Source organism: Mus caroli, unplaced genomic scaffold (genome assembly GCF_978045245.1).
Source record: "Mus caroli unplaced genomic scaffold, Mus_caroli_1 scaffold_10, whole genome shotgun sequence".
NCBI classification, from domain to species: Eukaryota; Metazoa; Chordata; class Mammalia; order Rodentia; family Muridae; genus Mus; species Mus caroli.
In genome coordinates, this window is record NW_028227265.1 from 47,787,129 (window position 1) to 47,813,809 (window position 26,681).

Genomic DNA, 26,681 nt, shown 5'->3' on the forward strand with positions numbered 1-26,681 from the left:
AAGAACAGAGCCCACAAGGTTTAAAAGCAAACTCCTTTTCTAGTAATCAAAAGTCCTATCAACAAGGCTTTGGAGAAAATGAGTGGCTACAGCTGTATGCCTGACTTTTTACTTAGAGTGAGGAGGCATGCTTCATCTGTGCATCTTTTTTTAAAATTTTTAATATTTTTTATTACGTATTTTCCTCAATTACATTTCCAATGCTATCCCAAAAGTCCCCCATACCGACCCCCACTTTCCTACCCACCCATTCCCATTCTTTTGGCCCTGGCATTCCCCTGTATTGGGGCATATAAAGTTTGCAAGTCCAATGGGCCTCTCTTTCCAGTGATGGCCGACTAGGCCATCTTTCGATACATATGCAGCTAGAGACAAGAGCTCCAGGGTACTGGTTAGTTCATCATGTTGTTCCCCCTATAGGGTTGCAGATCCCTTTAACTCCTTGGGTACTTTCTCTAGCTTCTCCATTGGGAGCCCTGTGATCCATCTGATAGCTGACTGTGAGCATCCACTTCTGTGTTTGCTAGGCCCCGGCATAGTCTCACAAGAGACAGCTATATCTGGGTCCTTTCAGCAAAATCTTGCTAGTGTATACAATGGTGTCAGTGTTTAGAAGCTGATTATGGGATGGATCCCTGGATATGGCAGTCTTTAGATGGTCCATCCTTTCATCACAGCTCCAAACTTTGTCTATGTAACTCCTTCCATGGGTGTTTTCTTCCCAATTCTAAGAAGGGGCATAGTGTCCACATTTTGGTCTTCATTCTTCTTGAGTTTCATGCGTTTAGCAAATTGTATCTTCTATCTTGGGTATCCTAAGTTTTGGGCTAATATCCACTTATCAGTGAATACATATTGTGTGAGTTCCTTTGTGATTGGGTTACCTCACTCAAGATGATGCCCTCCAGGTCCATCCATTTGGTTAGGAATTTCATAAATTCATTCTTTTTAATAGCTGAGTAGTACTCCATTGTGTAAATGTACCATAATTTCTGTATCCATTCCTCTGTTGAGGGGCATCTGGGTTCTTTCCAGCTTCTGGCTATTATAAATAAGGCTGTTATGAACATAGTGGAGCATGTGTCCTTCTTACCGGTTGGGACATCTTCTGGATATATGCCCAAGCCTTGTGACATGCTTCCTTCATTGTCTACTGAGCAGGCTCCTCCATATTTTACAAAACAACAGGCAGTCTGCCACAGATGCACATGCACACACATAGGTGCATGTACACATACACACATGCATACAAACAAACACACACACATAGGTGGGTGTACACACATGCACACACAAAAATCAAACACATACACACCCAGGTTCATGTACATACACATACACAGGTACATTTATACAGATAGAGAAACACACACGTGGATGTATACACACATACACATACATGGATGTATATCAAACAAAGCAGGTCAACTTCAGTAAAATATATTTAACAAATGCCAAAATAGACCTGTATACCCAAACTTTAAAGTTTTATAAAATATATCTTCTCATATACTTAAAGATTCTACTATTTCAAAGAAACCACATTAGAAATCAAAAGCTTAACTGAAAATATTAAGTGCTGGAGATTTTGTGTGCGTGTGTGTGCTTAAGTTGAGTTTGTACTAAGTGCTTTTCCTGTCTCAGATCTAATGAATCACAAGGAATGGGATTAGTTATCTTAGAGAATTCTAAAATCCTATGCACTGAGCGATGACCACTCAAGAGAAACATGGAGTGTAGCTACAAACTCCTTTTGACACAAGATATGTTTTATATTGCTTCCATTTCTTAAGTCGAATTTTCTTATGTTGCTGTCAAGGAGAAAGGAAAACATCTGAGCTAATTGTATTTCTTATTCTCATAGATCAGATGAAGCTGCAGAGAGCAGAGTTCAGTGGACTTCATTCTGACCTGTGTCCCCTTCCCCAGTCCTTTTTATATGTTCACTTCATGTTCTGAAAATTCTTTTTGAGCTTTCAATATTTTATTCAAGTTTTATTTTAAATGATACTAATTAAAACATTTGAGGGGGAATAGATAATTCCATACAAAATGGAAGACTATAAAATGTATCCATTAAACTGGGGTTAGAGAGAGAGAGAGAGAGAGAGAGAGAGAGAGAGAGAGAGAGAGAGAGAGTGTAACATAACAGAAGTCAGTTTATATCCCTAGTGTTGTGTCTTGGTGTGACCACAATCACCTCCTCAGTTCAGAGTTGGAGATCACAGAAGCTACATCATATTCTGGTGCAATGTCAAAAAAAAAAAAAGAATCAAAAAGAAAGAAGAGGAGGAGAATAAGAGAAGGAGAATGAGGGAAGGAGAATGAGGAAAGAAGGAAGAGGAAGAGGAAGAAGAAGAAGAAGGAGAAGGAGGAGGAGGAGGAGGAGGAGGAGGAGAAGGAGAAGGAGAAGGAGAAGGAGAAGGAGAAGAAGAAGAAGAAGAAGAAGAAGAAGAAGAAGAAGAAGAAGAAGAAGAAGAACAACAACAACAACAACAACAACAACAAAAACATCAACAACAACAACAACAACAAGAACAATAAGAACAACAAGAAGAAGCACACACAAGGAAAAATTAAGTCCTGAATTACTGACTCTATCATGTCCTCTGCCTTCACTCTAAAATTGCACAAAAGAAATAGCTATCCACACCCTGAATACTATTTTTACTGTAAAATGGGTAACTGTTGGGCCAGGAAAAGAACAGGATATGACTATTTGTCTAAAAAGTCCCCATCGCATAGGTGTGTATGTGCTTCCCAGCAGATAGGTTTGGGAAAACAGGGTTAGACGCTCAAGGAGTCACAATTTCATCTGTGGACTCATTGCAGATTTACAAAGGGTTTGGGCACTCCCAGCCTCCATTTCATCTTGGCATCTCTACAGGAACTCTTCCCCAGCAAGTTCTATGGCTAAAAATACCTGGAATGAGATTTCTGCTGTACCTCAAAGTGAGTCAACCTTAGCCAGGGAGCTAATGTGGTATTTCTCAATTCTCAAGTCCTAACTCACAGGATTAAAAGGTACATTAAATTTTGAAGGTATCTATGTTATAAAATATTTTAAAATTGATGAATGTACAATATTCTTTTATTCTTGAAATTCCAATCCTAGGTCAAGCTTGTGGATGATGGACTGACATCTTCACCATCCAGCTGAGCCAACAGTGTCTGATACCTCGCTGTAGCAGTGGTTCTCAAACTGTGGGTTGTGAACATTTTGCAGGGGTGGGGTTGAGTTGGGGGTAGGTGGGTCCAATGACCCTTTCACAGAGGTTACCTGAGACCATCAGAAATAGCAGACATTTACATATCAATTCATACCAGCTATGAATTAGCAATGAATTACAGTTATGAAGTAGCAATGAAATAATTTTATGGTTGGGAGTCACCATGACATGCTCTGTTAAATTATCACATTAGGAAGGTTGATGAATGCTGTTTCAGGGTCTGAGTGTACCCTAATCCAATCAGGCTACAGTTGTTCACTTTGGCTGAAAAGCAGGCATTGGAATTCACCTGACACTTACTTCCAACACAAGTTACTGTTTTCTGCTGCCCAAGCTGACTTGACTCAGACTCCACCTTCTGATAAAAGGAGTCACCAAACTGACCCATCATTCAGTCTGATATGAAGCTGGAAATTTGTCCATTTTGTTGCCAACTGTGAAATTGTTCTGGGTCACTCAGAACTTCAAGGTCTCAAAATTCATCTGGTAGCCAGCCAGCTCTCACAGTCAAGCAACAGCATGTCCTAGATGGAGATCCTAGTGATGTCAAAGTCGCATCACAAGTCCAGGTCTTCTATTTGTCTTGATTTTAGCATTTTTCCCCAGTGTTAGACTAGAAGGATGAACCGAAGGTCAGCCTCAGTAAGCTGGTCTTCCATAGTGATCTTCGTGTCCAGAGTTCAATACTAACTAGTATACAGTCTACCTGTACTTGATTTCCAGACTGCCATTTGATGGTCTCCATGTTGGCAGAGTTTTAGCTGATAAATTCCAACCCATTCTGGCCTTTGTTTTCAAATCAAGTTTAATTAGGCCAAAGCTGTAGCCCTTGGTGAAGACATTCCTGGCAGACTTGCCAAGATCAGCATATGTGACAGACATAGCCATTCTTTCAGAGGCAGTGATGGAGGAAGCCATCACACCTACTTCGAGGACTCGATTCTTTGAAAGGTTTGAATATAGTGCCCAAAATGATATTTTAAATCCCCTCTTCACCAACTTCTAAAGAGTCTGAGCTCCCAAGGCAGGTGATGACTCCGAGGAAATATTGTCTTCTTGACACACGGGACAGCTGCACATACAAACTCACAGCAGCTGTGACAGTGTGTACAAAACTCATGCAGCATAAGCCAGACGAAATTCCAGCCAGAAGAGAGGATTGGACACACAGTGTCACCCACAAAACATGGAGTTACTGGAAATTGACAACTGCTGGTAAAGGAAGAGACAATGCTCTAGGGGTGTAGATACTAAGCCTTTTTATTTTATTTTTTTAAGAACAATGGTATGTAGTAAATGTTTTACTGTTGACTCTCAAAAGCTAGGATAGAATGTTATGAGCTATCTGTTATCTATCTGTAGTATAAACATCTAAAGAAGAGTTATCATACTATTGACAAGAAATTACCAACTATAGGGTTGGGAGAAGTGTGTGATCAGCTCTCCAGTGCTCTTCCAAGCACATTCTAATACCCTAGTAAATGATCATATGGTCCAGTGGTAGGGACATCAGTGAGGTCTATTCATTGAGATTCTGGTGTTTTAGGAGACAGCTGTAGCTACCACAGCCTTTTACATAGAAAAATTAGCATGTAACACATTTTACTATATAATTTTTTCATCTTATGTGTCACAAGTTAAGATTATCTCCTAGAGGTTAAGAGAAGTGGGTATGAGGAGAGGGAGCCATGTGGTGATGGACTGGGAGGAGGCGGGGGTACTGCGATTGGGATGTAAAGTGAATAAATAAATCCATTAATTAAAAAAATGATCATGTCTCTGAAACCAATAATTTTAATTAAATTAAGATTCAGTATAGTGCAGATGTGTAGCTAATATGTACCCAGAACTATCTTCTCAGAGTCCTAATTGGAGACTTCTTTTAAAACCAATGGAAACTTTGGTCATGGGAAAGAGACACACACACTGCAAGAATCTGTCTTACTAGAACTGGTCTCATGACATATCTGGGCCCAGGGTCAGTGTTAAGTGTCTTGGCAATGAGTGCTGCATGCTTCAAAATTTTCTCTATCTTTGGAGCATCTCACTAAGAGCTTTGGAAACCACAGTTCATGTTCTAAACCCGTGTTTAGAAAAGTAATCTCACACGAGGTCTCAGAAAACAAGGAAAAAAATTATCCAGACACTGCCAGTCCACAAATGATTCATAGTTTGTAGGTGAGAGTCAAAATGAATAGAAATATCTTCCATTAAGGAATTCTAAAATGATTTACCAATTAAAAAGAGAAGTTAGTTTTTGTGTTTGCTTTTTAAATATATTGACCACAGTGATAATATCATTTCTAGGAGAAAAGGTAAATTCTAGTGTATCTGATTTATATGTAATTATTCTAGTGTATCTGGATTAGTATAATTAGTCCCAATCAAGCTTTGTTTTTGTTTTATTTCTGTGTGTTGTTTTTTTTTGTGTGTGTGTTTATCAACGCAAAAACATGCTTTTGCTTTGTTGCTATATTTCAGAAAAATCAGATGATTTTATTAATAATAGAGGAAGAAAATGTATTCCCTGTAGTGAGATTATTTATTTATTATTTATTTATCTTTAAAATAAAGCAGAAGGTGTAACTATCAGTAAACCTTTAGAACGGAGAGTTAGATGAGTAGCCTTCATAGGACATATCAATATTCAAGCAAAGAACAATGTGATAGAAAAAGTGATAGATGTTAATTGTGCTATCTGATATCCTTGCCTTTCTGATAGTAAACACTCTTACAGATAGGGAGTAATCTTATTTTCATGTACATTCTCTTAGAATTGGTGAATTTTAGCACCTGTTCCTGTATTTGTTGACCTTCTGTATTCATCCTTGCAAAGAGATCTGAGTCTTTTATCCTTAAAAAACTACTTCTATTTGTGTGTATGCATACATGTACATGTGTGAGCACATGCTGTGTGTGTATGTGTGTATGTGTGTGTTCACATTTATAAGCATCTGGGTAGAAGTCAGAGAACAGTCTGTGGGAGTCAGTTGTCCCCACCACATGAGTCCTGGATACTGAACTCAGTCAGCAAGTTCTTCTTTCCTCTGGGCTATCTCAGCAGCACTTTTTGTCCATTTCTAGACTAGATTATTGTATTGTTTGGCTTGTGCTACTCAGTTATGAGTTTTCTTTACATATCTCTTACTTATTTTGCCTATTAACCCCTGTTACACACACACAAACACACACACACACAACCATTTTTCTAATGTGTTAGACTGCCTTTTCATTTTCTTAATGACATGTCTTTAAATAATGACTAGAATAATTTAAGAAGTCACTACACATTTAGCAAACACAAGCTGATGCCCAATTAGAATTTTTCCTTGTCATACCGCCCAGGAATAGTACTTACAAGGCAAGCAGTTAGTGTTCTGCCTGCTGCTTCCTGGGAAAGAATGCAGGAAAAAAGAATGTCTTTCTGAGGATCTGCGAATTCCCAGAGCAGCAGGAGAAGTTATAAAAAGAAAGGCATTTGACTATTTCCATGGGAACATCTTCATGACTACTGTTATCTTTATTAAGGAGAGAGAGAGAGAGAGAGAGAGAGAGAGAGAGAGAGAGAGAGAGAGAGAGAGAGAGAGAGAGAGGAAGGAAGGAAAGAAAGAAAGAAAGAAAGAAAGAAAGAAAGAAAGAAAGAAAGAAAGAAAGAAAGAAAGGAAGGAAGGAAGGAAGGAAGGAAGGAAGGAAGGAAGGAAGGAAGGAAGGAAGGAAGGAAGAAAGAAAAAGAAAGAAAGAAAGAAAGAAAGAAAGAAAGAAAGAAAGAAAGAAAGAAAGAAAGAAAGAAAGAAATCTATTGAACAGCTATCTAAATTTGTGTGGGGCAAAGCAAGCTTTTTGCCTAACTTGTAATACCACATGGTGTGTGTATGTGTGTGTTCATGTGTGTGTGTGTGTGTGTATGGTGTATGTTTGTGAATATATGTTTTTGTGTATCTGTGTATATGTTTTTTTGTATATGTCTATGTGTGTGATTGTATGTGTATATTATGTGCTTGAGTTTAGTGCATGGATTTGTACAGCTGCTTTTCTCCTTCTATGTTTACATGTTCTCAGTACCTTCAGGTCACTGAACTCGGGTCACCAACCAGCCTGCTACTTCCTTTACCTATTGAGCAGTCTTGCCCATGGTGTGCTGACTTCTCAACCATTCTTTGTCAATGAGCATACCCTTTGCACTTCAGTCATTAACAGTAACAGTTTTACTCCTTAGAACCCACTGCTTCCATCCAGTTCTTGAGAAATGTGCTTTCCACGTGGCAGAAGAAACACTGCTGTGAGTCACATGGCTACTCACCTGCAGGTGAGTTCTAAGGAGTAAAACTGTCCTGTTAAGTGTCTGATGTTCTAAATTCTCAAATACTAAAATGAAATCTGGGATATTAAAGCAAGGCCTCTAAAGTCCTTGGAAATCAGGCAAAAGTAATAAGAAACTAAAGAACGTGAAGACAGGAGAATCAACTGACTTTTAAATGTGTTTGGTGTGTATTTAGTGGTCAGAAAACTGCATAATTTCTTAGATGAAATTTAATGACTACCTACAATATCAACACAGTGAAACTACTACCTGGGGGAAAATAATGTAGTTTGACCAAAACTTGTCTTAGTCTTTTCCCCATAGAGCCTCTGCCTCTGCCACAGAGACAATTGCTGTTCTGAGTAGGGGTTCTGTCTTTTCTCTAGAGTAATAACACAAACCAATATGCCAGAGGCTAAAGTGTTGGTGTTTGCTAATTATTTGTATACCCAGCAAAACCCACATACTCACTGAACATACTATCTGGTTCGTACATCTTTTGAAAGTTGCTAACATTATCCATACAGCTAAGATATCTTTTTACTGGCAGATGTACATTTTTCTGTGACTGTACATAGTGTTCCATTCCTATTATTTTTGATGGATATTTGATTGATTTCATAGTATTGATTGCATTGCAATTAAAAATAACCTGATGCTATAAAATTCTTTTGCAAGGGTCTGAGGACCATGTGTAAATAACTTTCTAACAGAGAGACTCAAACTACCACTGCTACATCTCTTCAGCCCTCCCACCTGTAACTGGACTTGCTCACAACGGCTTATTTTAAGAATACCTAGTCATATGGAAGTTTCAGGTCTTGATCTGTTTTAGAATTGTTGGAACTAGTTTTCTTGTCAACTGTGGGTGGGGGATTTCCTCTTACTGTAATTTTAATGAGGGTGTCTGCCACCTGATTATTGGGTAATTGAGATTTCCCATTTGTAATGTGTGGGTTCAAGTCTCCTCCTCTTTTTTCTCCTACAGTTGACTTGTTCATCTAGAAGGGTCTTGTATATGTAAATGTTTCTTTGTCCCTTGTTTCTAATATTTGTTGTAAAGGCTTTCCTGATTCCATAATTTTTTTCTTTAGACTCCTTGTGGTTCTTTTGCACCTGGCCCAGAAATGGTGTTTGATAACATTATGACATAGCAAAGCAAATGAACAAACAAAAATAAACAATAATGTGTCATTCCATTTAGTCCTCTAAAGGATCACTTCTCAAAAGTGCATCCAATATCATTCATTCCCCCTGATTCTCTGCCCTAGTAGTGACCCATCAGTACTTATAGATCCAGTTTAAGCTATATCAGCTCAGAATTGCCTTTGTAGAGTGTTTTGCATTTTTTATCTGTCTCTAAGTTTCCCTTCCATAAAACTTAGATCCTGACTAATATATAAACACATTAATTTTGAGAAATTCTGTGTATTAAATGTCACATGACAGACTAACTTTCCAATTTTTCTAATTTGTAATTACAGGCAACTCACAATGTAAATAAGGTAGATTGTGTATGGGGGTGGGAGGTTTAATCATTTGCCTTAGTGTATCCCAGTCAATGAGTGAGTTAGATTTTTTTCTTCCTTTCAAATTCAATAAAACAAGATTCTCAGTGCCTAAATTCCTCATCAACACCAATTGCTTGGTGCTTCACCAATCATGAAGAATTTGCCCTTCCACAGCCTGGAAGCCATGTTCAAGAGATACAGTCTTCCCTTTGACTCTCCATATCCCTGGCCTGCCCTCCTCTGTTTTGCTTTCTGTGTCTGGAGCCTGATCCCTTGAGACTCTATCAAAGGGGTTTCTGCCTTTCTAAGGTGTGTTACACCAGAAAGGATCCTGACAGGAGAATAGAACATCCCTAGGGAAGCTTGAATTTGAGATGCAGAATGCCCCGTCTTCCTTCCTGCTATGTGGCTTATGGCTGGCTGTGTGCAGTGTCCACACTGATACTTGCTGCTCAGTACTCTCTGTGTATTTCCTGGAACTTCTTTCCTTCAGACCCAGGAGTGCTAATGGCTCTACTGTTTTATCAAACCAGGTAACTGCAGTGCTCCACACTTCCACATTGGAAACAGTCCCTTTGTAAATTAACTCTCCTGGAATTATTCTCATTTGTGAGTGCCATCTGTTTCTTTTTGGTACTCTGACTGATACACATTTAATAGCCATGCATGTATAAAAGAGAGAATCACAACAAAGTGTTAAGTGTTAAGGTGCATTGCCATGATAACTGCTCTGTCTGTTTCATGGGTAAAGTATACAGATGCATATATGTTCTTTTCTGAGGAACTCAGAGAACAGTCAAGGCTCTCATCATGTTGAGCTTTGGAGATGTATGGAATAATGAGAACAAAGTTATCCATCTCTCTAGAAGAACAGGTGATCTCTACCAGAACTGGGCTATAGACTATAGGCTTTGACTGACAGCTGAATTTCATGCTGTCATGTGTGGAAAGCACTGTCTCTGTACAGTCCCTTGAAACCTCTTGTTAAGTCACCACCATACTTTGAAACTAAAAGGAGAGATTACTATAGTACATTTTACTTCATGAGCTATAAAATTAATCTTAGCTATGAACTGAATTCATAAAATTTCTCCCTCACTGTTTTTTCTTTCTTCCCTTTGTCAAAATTGATGAGACAGACATTCTTGATGTTTATTCATCAATTATATATTCCAGATTATACCACTCTGAGTATTAAATATTAACTGTCTGCCCCCATTTAGTAGCTCACACACAACTAGAAGGCAATTATTAATCCCCTCAAAGTAAAATTATTATTAGAAATGTAACTAAATGTACATCAGGATGCTGTGGGAAAACAACATTTTTTGGATATGGATGTCTTCTTATAGTCCTGTATTTACAGGCCACAAGTAGACATGACTCCATGATAAGATGTAATTAATACTATAGGAACAGTGTTTTAATCAATACAGCCTGTTGAATGAAATTATCAGTTGGAAATATGCATGCTATCTCTGAACAGGGGAAAAACTGTGGGGTGCTCTCCTCATTGGACCCCTATAGAAAAGGTGGCCTAGCTGTCCTATGACAGGTAAGAAAGGCTTAGCCCAAGGTCCTCTTGCTCCCCATGCATCTGCTTCTGCTGCTGATATATGGAAAGGGCCATAGAGAAACTTGTGCCAGACAACATCTCCCAAATGCGTTACGGTTTCTCGCTTCCTTCAGCCTACAGTAGCAGGAAACCTTTGGCTTTATACCGCTCTATAAGTAGCATGATCTGAACCCCATAGATATAAAAACATGAAGGATCTGTTACTAACAGGCCATCAGGTTCCATCTGGATTAAAAATGGGCTCTTCAGCTTTGTCAATCTTTCTTCTGAGATAGGACCAGACGACTACACCCTAAGAACTTAACTTCACCCATCAAACCTTCATAGTTGGACCACCGCAGTCCAGAAAACAGCATCATTATTCACTGATGATTCTGAAGGTAAAAACTAAGTTATATTTGTAACAGATAAGCACTACAAATAGTATTGATAGTAAATATTTAAATATACTTATTTGACTGTCAAGCTACCTTAGCCATTCCTTTGCTAACATTTAACACTTTAGAGATAGATAAATGGCTCTCTTTTTGATAATGCTAGTTAATATTTAAGCCCAATCTCATGTTCATATTTTTAGACATAAGATATGATATGAAATATACATATTTTATTTAGGTTGAATTTTTTCAGCTACAGAAGTTGTATCACTGAAGTTCTTTTTGCGTTCATTTTTTTAAAAAAGCCTATCAGAATAGGTACAGATAATATCCTTATGGGGTTGTATTGGATTTAATTGTGATCCATAGAAATCAGAGAATATATTGGTTAATACACTGTATCAGTTATTTTTCTCATTGATAGAATAAAACACCAAAGCAATATCAAAGAGAGAAAGGCTTTGCTTTGGTTTACAACTAGAGGGGTGCAGCTCATGGTAAAAGACATGGCAGCTGAGGGGTGGGGATACTTGTTACATTGCATCAACATGCCTGAAGCAAAGAAAGAAAATAAGGGTTTATACTATGAAACACCAAGTTCTGCTTTCAACTACCTATTTCCTTCAGAAAGGTCCCACCTACTAAGCTTCTTAAAACATTCCAAAACAGTGCTTCCAGCTGGGAACCAAATATCCAAACACATGATTCTATAAGAGATACTTTGTTTTTAATTTGAAACTGGTAATCACATTTAATTCAGTGAAATTTAGCTGTAATCAGATCTATGTGGCTATGATTAATTTATTTAGTGCCAAAGGTAGACCAGATCTTTTACGATCCTACATTACCCAGTCCTCTCAAATCTTCAGTATCATTGGTCCACATAATTTCTTTGCCTTGAGTGTGGACAAGATTTGTGTCTTGATTTGTGACAAGATTTGTTGTAGAATACAACAAAGGTGATGTGCTATGACTCTTTCTAATAGCCATGCTGCATGGAAACTCTGATGGATGCCATCTTTATAAAGCTTAATATTCTGATTCAGTGGAATGGGCCTAAAGGCTGTCTTTCCAGACTCACAAAGGCTCAGATTGCAAGAAACTGCAAGTAGCCTCCAACATCTGAGAGGACATCAAGTCAAAAGGTAGCAAAAGCTGGAATTCTTATGCAGGCAAAAGACACTGGCCTTCAGGTCTACAGCAGGACTGACCAAAATGGGAAAGCCCCGGCTCCTGTCCAGCTGAACTGCAGGACAAGAAGGACATGTGCCCAATACTTTTATTCTAGCCTTTGAGGCCCCAGGAAAAGAACTCAATAAGTCTGGACCTAGAGGACTTCAGAGATAGTAAATATGTGTGGTGGGAAACTACTGAATTTGGGTTATTATACATTAGTTTATCCTCAGTTCCTTTCCATGTAAAATAGCAATGTTAGAATCTTCTAGATTAGTTGTGGGCACTAAGTGAGATAATTAAATTTCTGAAGAATATACATAATTGTCTTAGGAAGATGTGAACTCAACTAAGGTTAATAGTGAAGATGGAATCAAGAAGAATACTGATTAGCTAATAACTTGACGGACTTAACTGCATTTTATTTGACTTTTCGAACAGTCCAAAAACAAACTAGAAAGTCAGGAGAATTTGTCTTAAGGCAGACTCCCGTGTCCTTGCAAGCCTTTTCTCCATTCTTGCAACAATCGCCCACCTCTAAGGCACAGTTTCCCTTAGTAACTTTGTACGGTGAAGAAGAAGAAATCTATTTTAAGCTTACAACAGCTAAAGCCATGTTTGGAACATAATCACCTCTTCTGCCAAAATGTAAGAATTTTTTCCATATTTGTACAAGAGAATAAATTAAAATTATAGAGAAATCTTTATAACAAAAACAATTTCACAACACATAAAATTTTCAAAATAGGCTTCATCCATTTAGAATAGAGAAATCCCATTGCAAAAGACCTCATTTTCTTTAAGAGTCATGTGAACTGGATTGCTTTCAGTCTGAATCTCTGAAAGTGAGCTTTATTTATTACTCTCATTTTAATTTCAGATCACTTTAATTACCAATAAAAAGCAAGCACCAATACAGAATGGGATATTACTTATGTGGATGTTTTTAAAGCTAGAATAGATAGTGGCCTCATTCCAAAGGTTCTATAAACCATTTTTATAAGTAAAGTATTATCATAAAAATTTTGTAAAATCCCTTTTACAAGTAGAGAAAAAGCAAAACCAAAGAATGGCTAGTGTCTTAAAGAATGAAAAAAAAAAAAAAACAGAATATTTACCTAAACCTGTAAGTGCCATTCACACCTCAATTTAGTTACTAGAATCACAATTGTGAATATGAAGAACCTCATTAATACATTTTCAGTGCAGACACACTAGAGAACATTTGAATATTAGCAGCATCAGAGCTGATGTGAAAGAGTTCTGTGGTCCCAATTTATCACTCTGAAACCAAGAGGATGCTTTGCCATACAACCAGATGAACAAGACCATGTCAAGTACTCTGCTGACTGGTGAAGTCTACAGGGATCTCCATAACCGTAACTCAATAACTTTATAGCCCACCCCACTTCATGCTGACAAATAGACGGATGTTCAAGAGATGGAGGAAGAGACAGGGACAGAGCATTTTTCTAATGGATAATAAGACAGTCCTTTGCTTCTGAGTTCACATAAATCCCCATACCTATGAAAGCTTTTAAAACGATCCTGAATGTTTATAATAAATCAAACTAATATAAATTGGTCTTTCACTAAACTTGGAAATTGGAGTTTTGCCTATGTTTTTATTAATGAATTCTACAGGCAGAGCTGCTACCTGGTCTGATAACTAACTAACTAACTAACTAACTAACTAAATATGAGAATTCTAAGTCACGCAAAATGCCTTTTATGCCTATTTTTATTTACCCTGCACTCTGATTTATATACCTTCTCATCAACTGGAATGCTAACAATGTTTAACAATTACCCATTTTTGATAGCTCAGCCACTAACTGCTTATAAATTTGGTCAGACTATTTAATGTTTTGACCCTTTGTCTCTACAAACAGCAAGGAATAATGTCCTTCATTCTTTATCCTGAGGTAGGGAAGGCTCAGAAGCAATACAGCATAAACACACTTTGAAAAATATAAATATATCATGATATTATTATTAATATTGATATAGCATCTCTGGACATTAGCCCATTGGGTGTGACTGTTGCTAGTTCATAAACTGAATTTAGCAGCATTTATTAGCAATGGCTCTTTTGTGCTCTCAGGATATCACCATTTAGCAGTTGGCAGACTTTGCCTATATTTTCTAATAATGATTGCAAATTGATTTTATTCATACTTTATAAAATAGTCCCTCTCTTGCAGCTAAAGAGGAACAATCACAGGAATAGCAATCTGATGGTTCCTTCCTCTGCAAAGATTTCTTAAGTAGCTAGGAGTTCTAGGCAGATCTAAAATGTAAAACAAATGACTATGGGACACACACACACACACACACACACACACACACACTTGCATATGCATGTGCGAGCAGTCACATGAGCATGCACAAAATCTAAGCAAAAATAAATATGCAATTCAGTTATATTCCAAATAGAACAATAGTAAATCCTCAACATAACAATAGAAACCTACATTTGAATTAATTTACAATTATTAAAAATACTGAAATTATTAAAAAATAAGTGTTTTATATTGCATAGATATTAGAAACAATAATTATCCACTTCCCTACCTTTCTCAATATTTCTCATTTTATAGTGTACAACTAACTTAGCAAGCTAACCTCTGGAAAGTGTTGCCCAGTAATTTGGACAAGCCTTTTCATCTCAGATGCCCTCCTCAGTTCACTGACACAGGCAAAGAGCTCTCTGTCTTTCTCAGGAAGTCATGAGCACATAGTCACCACAGGAAAAGGATCTCTAACTCACTGCCTGTCCTTATTGTTCTGGCTTGGGCATTTCATTTACAGAGACACCGTTTCTGTGGCCTAGAAGTTTATGAACTAGGAATCCATAATGCCTTTATATCCCCTTGCAGGAGAATCTACCTGCAGATGCCCTAATTATTAAATCCACACTAACACTCTAACACTGATCATTATCTGGCTCCATTTTACTTCCCATCCTTTTGACTCTTGTCTTCTGTTACACTCTGCAAATTGAAGTGATTTGTGAGAATGAGATAGCATATAGATAGAAACATATGCTAAATATTTTCTAATACAAAAATGCCATGAAATAATAGAAACTGAACTGAGAGCATGAAACATAGCATTCTAATCATGTGAGAAAGATTTTTTTAAATGCCCTCATAAACCAAATTAGATGCCAAATAAACAGGAAGTGAAAATTTTTATCTGGGTGAATAATGATAATCAACAATGGTAGATTAAAGCCAGGGAGAGAAAAGAATGAGGATTTGCATTTATAAAATGTTAAAAGGCAGATTTTGGATCTGTTAAAGCAAAGTGTGCTTTCCTAAATATGATTTCTGTTCTCACAACTCAGCAAATTAAGACAAATTGGAGAAATAATGAGTAAAGCAAGTCACTGCTATCTAAATCACTATTTGCTGAAATCAGAGCCCACATTTCAAGTCATAAACTGGTACACTGGGTAGCTTAAGTGCTGGATTAGGACAGTCCAAGAGGAGAACAACTTCCCTAAATCAGAATCGTCTGAATCTGACTCATGGAACGTGCACCTGGAGCCATTTATTCTCCCATTGACCAGGTTCAATTTCACAGCTCATCTGGATTTCATTAGATGCCAGGCTTGCTTGGAAATCTGCAATTGCTTTAATTTTCTATTTCACTTTGTGAACATGAAGCCCAGTCCTCCCTTGTAGAAATATTGAAACAACCTGTCTTTAAAGTAATGTGTAGTCTGAAAGTGCCTTGCTAACCAATTAATCTATAATATGATAAAAATAGGTTGACTAATGACATTTCTCTTCATCTGATTCCATCGTAGATGCCACTCTACTACAAACTTCTATGGTAAATAGTGGTTTTCTTTGGAACAAGGGAACAAGTTAAATGGGAGCTATATAAAAGTGTATGTTACTTAACTTTCAAATTTAATAAATATTCACAAGTACATATTGAATATCTACCTTGTTCCTGTCTTTTGGGATGGGAATTCTTCAACTTTCTGCTGTGTAGATATGAGAGTTGTAAAAAATGAGAACACGCGTGGTTTCAGTTTTCAGATGAAAATACTACATATATTCAAAACACTTGATTAACCTTATTTGGCCAGTGCTCTGAGAAAAACCCTGAACCATTATCATTATGGAGCCAAATACTCCATCACAGCACATCTACTTTGACTCTATACTGTCCTCCAAAGACTCCTGTGTTAAAGGTGTGTTCCTTAGTTTTACTCTATGAGAGGTCAGCTCTATAACCTGTCAGCATGTAGCCTTCTGATAAGTCTCAGGTCACCAAAGTCGTCTCCTTTGTAGAGGGTTGTTTTGATGCTTTGATCAGGAATCTGCTTGGGAACACTGAAGATCCTGTTCCCCAGTTAGTTCTTGATCCATCACTAAAAATGCTAGCAGCGAGCAGGGCATGGTGGCACACGCCTTTAATTCCAGCACTCAGGAGGCAGAGGCAGGTGGATTTCTGAGTTCAAGGCCAGCCTGGTCTACAAAGTGAGTTCCAGAACAGCCAGGGCTATACAGAGAAACCCTGTCTCGAAAAAACAAAAACCAACCAACCAACCAAACAACAACAACAACAACAACAAAATGCTAGCAGCCAAGGAGCTGGGCAGCATAGGTCGGACTTCCAGTTTTCCCACTTGCAGGCTATCTGATGCAAAGGAAGGAGAAAAAGCCACCAGCCATGTGAGATCTCAAGTGGAATGGCCCTCTGCTGCTTCTGTGACTGGGCCTGGGGTAGCAGGCAGGAAATTAGAGAGCAATGAGCTGAGGGCAGATTTAGGGTGCTGAGCTAGGACTAAAAGTAACTTAGCAACCAAAGTTGAGGGCAGATTCGGAGGTGTTGAGCTGAGAGTGTAAAGAAGAGTGCAATAGACAAGGAAGGCTTAGCAAACCTGGCCATTGAGCTAAAGCACATCAAAAGGAAGCGCATGTGTGTGTCTTTCATCTGCAGATACAAGGGAACCCAGGCAGGGCTGAAAGCTGCCTGACACACGCAATAAAGATCAGAGAAAGTAAATTAAGCATTTACTTGCACGTCTTCCGGGGTAGGGAAGTGTCCAATAAAATTAACCTTTTATTTTTATATGCACTAAGATAGATGCTGTTATTGTCACTTACCTGTCAACTTGAGAAACTTAAGACGAAAGTTAGTAAATTTCAATAAAATTTATTTAAATGATCCATTAATAGAAATATCCAAATAAATACATTCTGAATGAAGCTCTACAACAGTTTTCTGGTATCATGAACATAGACAATGGAAATACAAAGCACTATGACACTGGGGAAGATTGAAACTGGTGAATACTTTCACCTTGATTTAGCTATACTTAAACAAGGGTGGTTAATAAAAATGGGAGTATCTCCCAGAAAACACAGAGAAGCAGGGTTCCAAGTCCTAGTTTGAGGTTCACTATCCTCTTTATATGTCACAATAATTTATCAGTACCCTTAGAGAAATGAAAGAGGAGACGACTGTGAGGTGACACATTTAAAAAAAAATCTCTGTGTTCTAAGAGACTGGCACTTTTTCCTAGACCTCACAGCCAGAGTTAATAATACACTATGAGATCACTTAAGATTTAAGACTGCTATCCCATTGGGTTCTCAGTTGTTTGTTTAACCTGCCATTAAGAGACCAAGGGAAACCACCAGCCTTACCTGCCTGGATTCCTCTGTGTAATCAACTCTACCACCTAAGCTAATGACTAATTTTAATTTTAAATTGTGTATTCATCTATGTTCCTGACCCAGAGAGCAGTGCATATGTATATGTGTGAGTGTTATGGTAATAATTTGCTGCAAACAGCAGACAGAGTGAAATTGACCTTATCCAACAAATATCTACCATAAACATTGGAAAAAGCATATGGAAGATGCTTGATAACACAATGTTTGCAGTACTGAGTTCTTTAGGGTCAGTTGAAGTAAAAAACTTAATCCCTTGTTTAAAAAGCAACAGTTAAAGGTTTCTGTAAAGCATCCTTCATTTCTCTCCCATGTGGTAGTCTCTCTGCCGTCCGTCCAACAACCGGAGAACAAAGTTTTTGCTAGAGACTCATTCAGCTCAAACACAGACAGGTTACAGATAGGCCAGCTACAAACTCCACACAGATGGAAAGCATAGGGAGAAATGGAAAATTCAAACTTGGACTCACTCTTGGGCAAATGAACCTAGGAAGAAGTCTGAAATGTCATCCCTTAATTTGACATGGAGGATACAGAGACCTGTGATAGTGAGAAGGTGAACAGGACATGAGAAACACCATAACTCCAAATGCTGTCCTTTAATTATGAAGCAACAGGCACAATTATGTGACTGTAAAAGACCATGGAAAGCAAAGAGACTCTTAGGTCCATCTTGGGAACAATAGTCTTCCATCCTGAAGTCTTAGCTTATGATACAGCAGAGGGTTGAGACCCACCATACCCCTGTTTCCCGAGGGGTTACCAGAAAGTCTGTACATTCATCAATCATAAGTCAATTATTTTCTATTAATTGTTTTGACCGAAGGTGAAAATAATGTGGCAATATTCACCTACTTAAAGAACTCAAGGCATTCAGCATGCAGAAGTGCCAAGATAAGGTTTGATCAAAGAAAAACATGTATTTCTGAAATATTTTCCTTTAAAGGATAAATCTGATTAGTAATCAATTAGGAGTTAAAATCAGGCTTGCATCCATCACCAGCAAAGAATGATGGAGGAGAAGCTTGGAATCAGTAGATGGAAGGCCTTTTGAATATCTATCTCTTTCTTACTTTCCTTTGCAATGCTGGGGTTAACCCAGAATATTAGGCATAAGAGACACATTTTTTTTTCCCAATGAGCCAGGGCCCTGTTCAAATAATTCACAAGTGTCAATCTAGAATATAAGAACTAACTTCATCTTTCTAAACAGGAGTTTGATGATGGGCTAATTCAAGCAGTAATACTGCCTGTTTGCAGACCAGAAGTGGCCTGACTCAGGACAGCTATGCCTAAAATATCTCTAGTAAGGAATCCACAAAAGAGCAGTTCCCTGTAAGGCCACAGCAGGTCACCAGAGTAAAGCCATATTGTCCCCTGAGCCCCCAGAGTTCTCTTCACTGCCTCCTCCCAGGCAAAGCCACTCTGTTGGTGCTCAAAGGGACTAAAAAACAGCCTGGGGATGCTGCAAACTGAAGGGCTGCTGAAGAAGCTGGTATTTAGCTCTCAGCCTTGCCAGCACCAGGAGTGGAGCAGCTGTGAGTTTTCCACAGTTTTTTTAATTTTATTTTTTTAATTATTTTTACAACTTCTTCCCTTCAGCAAGATTTGTTGTTTCCCTGCCAGACTCCTGCTACATTTGTCTGTTTATTAGCTTAGCTTCATACTCTGTCTAGTAGCCAAGATCGTCATGGCGATAGCCACTTGTTTATAATCTGTGTTTAAATAAATTAACTCCCAGTCAATTATCAGCTACATATCTTTATTTCAACAGAAACTCTGACATCACAGAAGACAGGCCTCTTAGTGGAGGTAATCCCAGACAACAAGAATGACCGGCACAGAAGATGAAAGGAACATTGCAGGACCATTTCCCAAATCAAAGAAAAAAGAAATCTATTGTAAAAAGGAATGCTATTTTCACAGTTTCCCTCCCTTCCCCCCCTCCATCTCCCTTCCCACCTCTCTTTCTCTCTCCCTGTAAGCAAGGTTGCTAGGAATCCAGATCTACTTTTTCACAGCAATTTAGCACCACACGATCCTGCAGATCTTTAGCTGAGTCAAAGGACTATCATCAAACTACTTAGAAAGACAGCAAGATTTAGACTAGCAGTCACAGGGATTGGTTCTTATCTCTTACAGAGACAAAAGACCAGTTCTCTAAAACATGTGAAGCACAGGCTCCTTTATATCATTAATAGTTTCTGAAAATATCCAATAATTTCTTATATAGCAATACAATGTCTTTGAAGAAAATGCATGGGGAGTAAAAAGGAATATAGAAATCACTCTATCAATCTGGTATTATGAAATATTTTCCGTAACTGTTACACCCTCATTAATGTATTTATCACTACTTTATAATAGCAAAATAAGCATATTACTCACAAGCCATTGAGCCTCAACCATGAGTAGACCTCATGTGATGTAAACATTGGTTAAGTACTACTGGGAACCTTTCTGACAACATTGAAGTCATTTAAGAATACCTATCCCACTGTTATTTTTCAAGATTTAAGAGAGCTAGAATGTTAATGCTTACAAAATTATGGTTTTACTCTCAAGATTAAATTTGTATTTCTTGTTGCAAAGCATTTTACCAACCTTCTCAATCTAAGCTCCAAGTCCAGAATGGAAAGAAGGGCCTAAGACTTCCCAGATTATGTTTCCACTGTCCCAACTGTTTCTTCTTTAGGCTTTCCTAATAGGAAACATTCTGTAAACACTGAAAGCTGCTGCCTCTCTCTCTCTCATTGCATCGCCCTACTGCCTGCCCTCCCTGCAGTGGCACTGAGACCACCTGGGCGTATTTCCAGCACTGCAGCACTATTCCAAACCTGCTAGGGCCACCCCGGAGCCAACCTGTCCTGCTCCCTATGTGGAGTCCTTGCTCTCAGGCCTCAGCCAGGGTTACAGCCAACATTCATTGGGTATCAGTTAAAGCCAACTCCACTGGTCATTTCCTTCAAAAGTCCAAGTGTTGGTAGTGTTTCCTGTTGTCTCCCTTCTGTTGCCTGGAACCTCAGTGACAATTTAAAGGGCTCATTTGACATTTTCTAGAGCCACAAGGGCTTCTGGCCTAATAAATGATTCCTTTACATACTGTATTCAGATAGGTTGTGTGGTTGCCTTCTCCCTGGGCAGGAGGACTGTGATAACTCTCCTAGAGAGTTAGAGTAGTTGCCACTATCTTTACTTCACATACCTAACATTTGCTTAACCTTTTGGTAGAATGGAAGAAACCTTGGGACTTGAACTCAGAATTCAAGCTTCAATGCCAGTAATGTTCCTGCAGAAATTCCTTGCACCTATAAAATATGCAAAGTACTTTAAAAATTACCCTGACAATCAAAACCTTTAAAAAGACTGTAGGGGATACCCTGGGAAACATGGATATTTAGAGCAGATCTTCTGTATTATGCAAATCCTAAGCTAATTTTCACATCAAGACTCTCCAGTTGCAATCACTCCTGACAATAGGTTGAGATGTATACCCATTAAAGCAGCAATGCCTCACAGAAAGGGATCTTGTTGAAACAGGTCCTAACCAAAATATGTGCTTCTTGTTGCCTTTAAAACTCAAAAAGCAGAAACCTGGTAAAATGTCTTCTTTCCCATCCCTGCTTTGCCAGGCACTCCTTTACATGAACAGAGAGCATGGAAGTGATCAGTAAGAATGGAGGCAGACATGGAAGTATCCTAAGAACGGAAGCATACAACCTTATTAAAAAATGGGATACACAGCTAAACAAAGAATTCTCAACTGAGGAATACCAAATGGCTGAGAATTACCTAAAAAAAAAAAGTTCAACATTCTTAATCATCAGGGAAATACAAATCAAAACAACCCTGAGATTCCATCTCATACCAGTCAGAATAGCTAAGATCAAAAACTCTGTGACAGCAGATGCTGGCAAGGATGTGGAGAAAGAGGAACACTCCTCCACTGTTGGTGGGATTGCAAGCTTGTACAACTACTCTGGAAACCCAGATGTCCCTCAACAGAGGAATGGATACAGAAAATGTGATACATTTACACAATGGAGTACTACTCAGCTATTAAAAACAATAGTTATGAAATTCTTAGACAAATAGATAGATCTGGAGGATATCATCTAAAGTGAGTTAACCCAATCAGAAAAGAACACACATGATATGCACTCACTGAAAGTTGGATATTAGCCCAGGAGCTCAGAACACCCAAGATAAAATTCACAAATCACCTGAAACTCAAGAAGAAGGAAGACCAAAGTGTGGATATTTTGATTCCTCTTAAAAGGAGGAACAAAATACTCATGGTAGGAGTTACAGAGACAAAGTCTGAAGCAGAGACTGAAGGAATGACCATCCAAAGACTACTCCACCTGGGGATCCATCCCATAAACAACCACAAAACCCAGACACTATTGCGGATGCCAACAAGAGCTTGCTGACAGGAGACTGATAAAGCTATCTCCTGAGAGGCTCTGCCAGTGCCTGACAAATACAGAAGTGGAAGCTCAAAGCCATCCATTGGACAGAACACAGGATCCCCAATGAAGGAGCCAGAGAAAGGACCCAAGAAGCTGAAAGGGTTTTGCAGCCCTATAGGAGGAACAACACTATGAACTAACTAGTACCCCCAGAGCTCCTTGGAACTAAACCACCAATCAACAAAAACACATGGTGGAACTTGTGGCTTTAGCTGCATATGTAGCAGAGGATAGCCTAGTCGGTCATCAATGAGAGAAGAGGCCCTTGGTCCTGTGAAGGTTCTATGCCCCAGTATAGGGGAATGCGAGGGCCAGGAAGCAGGAGTGGGTGGGTTAGGGAGCTGGGAGAGGGGGGATGGGATAGGGGGTTTCTGGAGGGAAAACCAGGAAAGGGGATAACATTTGAAATGTAAATAAAGAAATTAAATAATAGTAGTAGTAATAGTAGTAGTAGTAGTAGTAAAGAATGGAAGCAGACATGTAAGTGATCAGTAAGAATGGAAGCAGACACTCCTTTCTCATGGGGTACTCAGTCCAGCTCTCCAGACAGGGGTTTCCTTACTCTGCTTGGCCAAGCAATGTAGTTCTCTTTCTTCTTGTCTGTTCAGTGACTCTGCTTGTAAAGGCTGCTTTGTATGCTAATAAATTACAGGAATTCCTGCACAGCACAGTGGGAGACAATGGTCAAACCTAATCAAGTTGGTGAAAGTGTCACAAAGACTTCCTCAGTGGCTCTTGGCAACTAGTGACAGGAAGACAACCAAAGAAAGTAAAAGCAGAGACTTGAGCCCTTTCTCTTCTTTCCACAACATCAGAACTGACACGGGGGAAAATAAAGTTGCAATTATATTTGTATTGTTTATGCTGTATGAATATGTTAAGACATGTTTTGTATGTTATGAATACAAATTTTATTTTAAAAATAAAATTTAATATATTTAATTAATATATGCACAATTTCATGTGTGCATATATTAGCTCATGTATACACTATACTATACATTTTTCCAACCATATGTTTATGACTCACCAATAATTGAACCAATATATCTTTTTCACATTTATTTAGTTTATGTATGTAGTAGTGATGCTTATATCATGGTCCATATATGAAGGCTGGAGGACAAATTATGGGAGTTGGTTCCCTCCTTTGACCATGTAGGACCTAGGGGTGGAACTCAGGCTCTTGAGCTTGGTGGCAAGAGAATTATCAGGCTTAGTCACCTTGCCTACTCCAATAAGTGGGAAAATCTGTATCCTATTTAAATGTGATCATACGGAAACTCCTTTTGGGGGCTAATGGCACACAATAGACAGAAATCAAAAAAAAGATTAAAAAAAACAAAATAAAACAAGTGTTTCTGCTTCTCTTCTTTATTTGTTTTCAATGAGATGCCTCTGAAAGTGTAAACTGATTTTATAACACCAATATCATCACAATTTATCGTTGAGAGACAAGTAGCAAGCGAGAGCATCCAAGGTGCCCCTGTGTACTGGTGAGTGGAATTTCCTGCCGGAAGCCGTTTCTCACAGCAGTCATGGGCTCAGTTGTGCATGGCAGCTTTTGCTGACAAGCAGCCTATTGAGTTATGAATGTGCTGTCTGGGAAATCCATAGCATCGTGTCTCCCCATCACTCAGGTAATTAAACTTTATCACTCCACTTTAGAGAGTCCCTGTACACTGAATCACTAATGCTCAGATCTCTACCCAAGAACACACACTAATAATTTAAGGGTGGAGTTAGGAGAGATGGCTCATTGGTAAAGTAGCTGCTACAGAAGCCTGGGGATCTGAGTGCAGATCCCCAGGACTCATGCCTGTGTGAGGATTCACGACTGTAAGCCCAGTGGAGAAGACCCAACAGGCAGATCACTGCACCCATATGAGAGGCCAGAATCGATATGCTTCAGGTTCAGTGAGTGACTTTCAAATCATAAAGACATTGGCTTCTGGCATCCACAGGCTCACACGTACACACACACACAGAGATCACTACTTCTACTACTAAATACTAAATTATGTTAAGCATAATAGAAACATCTTTGTCTTTAATATTTTATGAAAGTGGTGCAACTGTGAAGATTTTAATGTTATCCTTCAGAAGTTTGAGGGTATTAAGTAGAGCTTACAGTAGCATATTTATCATGAAATTGTCAAGGCTGAAAACACAAGTGTTGCTATAATACAGCATCTTTAATTGGCAAGTGTGTGTTAGCCTCTAGGGGGAGCTCCAGGTTCTTCTCCTCCCTGTTCCTGAAGGAAGGACAGGGCAGAGAGAGGAGGAGGGAGAGAGGGGGAAGTGTTGACCTGACTGGTCAGATGTTATGACACTGTAGGGACTGTGTTTGCAGGACTGGGCCGCTCAGTGGCCTTAAGAAGTCAATCCAGCAACTATGGCTTACAGTCTCAATTCCTTCCATGTAGCAACCATACCTAACCAGTACCCCATATTACCCCTATTCTCTGTCCCTGTCTCTCTCTAGTACACACACACACACACACACACACACACACACACACACACACACAGATACTTTGGGTGTTTCTGGTGAACTGGCCATGATATTTAAACACACTAGTTCTAGTTCTTTCTCGATTAGTATATGATGATATGTAAACATCATAGAATATCATTTTGCATGCATTTCCTTACTCTCAAAATCCCACTTTCCTTGATAGATGGTTTCTAATGTGTCCCTAAGTACACAACTCTGTGCATCTTTATTTGCAACAATTTATTGTCAATGAAATTTCTTTCCAAATCAACTTGTATTTAGTAAGTCAAGTCATTTCTCTACTATGTGATTTAATTAGTCTATTGTAGCTAAGGTAACAGAACAAAACATAAATGCTATAGCAAGAATATAAGAATTCAAGAAAGATGCATTTGATTTTTCAAAATCCCCAAACCACCCAATTAGAAATCTCACCAGCGAAGTCACATCTGCTAAATGTACTCTGGCATATTGTTCACCATGTGCCACAAGCTTCTTCAGAGCTGTGGGATTTGGTCTCAGCAAATATGGACACTGATTCTTACACCTACCAACACACAGGGTGCTTAGACACCTTGCATAAATCATTGTCCTTCTGAGCCAGCTGCATATCTTCTTGCATATATTCTATGTGGTAATTAGGCACATATTTTGAAGGCACAGTGCATCCTTGCAAAAAAAGGAAGAGGACTTTCAAAACAAACACACACACACACACACACACACACACACACAGAGGATTCCTTGTCTCTGTTCTGCACCTGGTGAGTTCTCATATATTATTATTTATATATTTGTATGCATATGTGTGCATGTGTACATATGTGTGAATGTTTGTGCATGTATGTATATGTGTGTGCCTATGTGTATATGTGTGGATGTGTGTACATGTGTGTATATGTGTAATGCATGTGCATATCTGTATATGTGTGGATGTGTGTGCATGTATGTATATGTGTGCATATGTGTTCATGTCTGTATGTGTGTGTGCTGTGTGAATATGCATATGTACATGTGGGGGCCAGAGAGCATCAGTTTATACCATTGCTCAGGAGATGTCTCACAGGACTTTTCACTTCCCTGAAGCAGGATAGACTGGCCAGCTAATAACCCACAGAGCTCCCGAGCCTCTATCTTCCCACTCTGGAGATTGCAAGCACACTACACCACACTAACTTTGCTTATATGTATTCTGGGGATCAAATTAAGGTTCCCATGATTTACAAGGCTTGCTCTTTACTGAGGAGCCTGTTCTCTGGTCCTCCACTTTATGTACTTAGGATACTTGAGGAATCAACTGGTCAGATCAATTCATGTAAAGGACAGAGAAGAAGAGTAGAATCTTAGATTCCAACTCTCCTAAGGAATTCATCTAAACAAGAAGATTTGGAATTATGGAAGATAGAACAACAATCAAAAGAAAATCTTAAATTGCGTTTAGCACATTTACCTATATTTCCAAATTAGAAAACTGAAATAAGAGACTTCATTAAAATAATCTAGGCTTATTTTATGTGTTATTGTGTTACTTTCCATGTGGCATAATGGAAATCCACTTCAGACCATAATAATGTTTATGGATTCTGGTTAAACTATGCGTGAAATACAGTTTACAGGCCAGTTATCCATTTATAAGCTCTTTAAAACATTTGTTAATTTGTTTAGTTACTTATTTGTATGTGTGTGGGCATGTGCATACCATGCTGGGCATGTGGAGAACAGAGGACAAACCATAGGCGTTGGTTTTCTTCTTATGACATGCAGGTCCCAGGGATAGATCTTGGGTCATCCGGGTTGGATGCCAGTGCATTACCTACTGAGCTATCTCACTTTCCCCAATTGCCTACAG

General features: G+C 38.6%; 1 protein-coding gene and 1 pseudogene across 4 annotated transcripts in view; both read right to left on the reverse strand.

The window, feature by feature from the left end:
* Positions 1–26,681, reverse strand: part of Inpp4b (inositol polyphosphate-4-phosphatase type II B) — a 793,726-nt gene that overhangs the window by 295,532 nt on the left and 471,513 nt on the right. The gene's annotated exons all lie outside the window — the stretch shown is intronic.
* Positions 3,092–4,121, reverse strand: LOC110300058 (non-selective voltage-gated ion channel VDAC1 pseudogene; annotated as a pseudogene).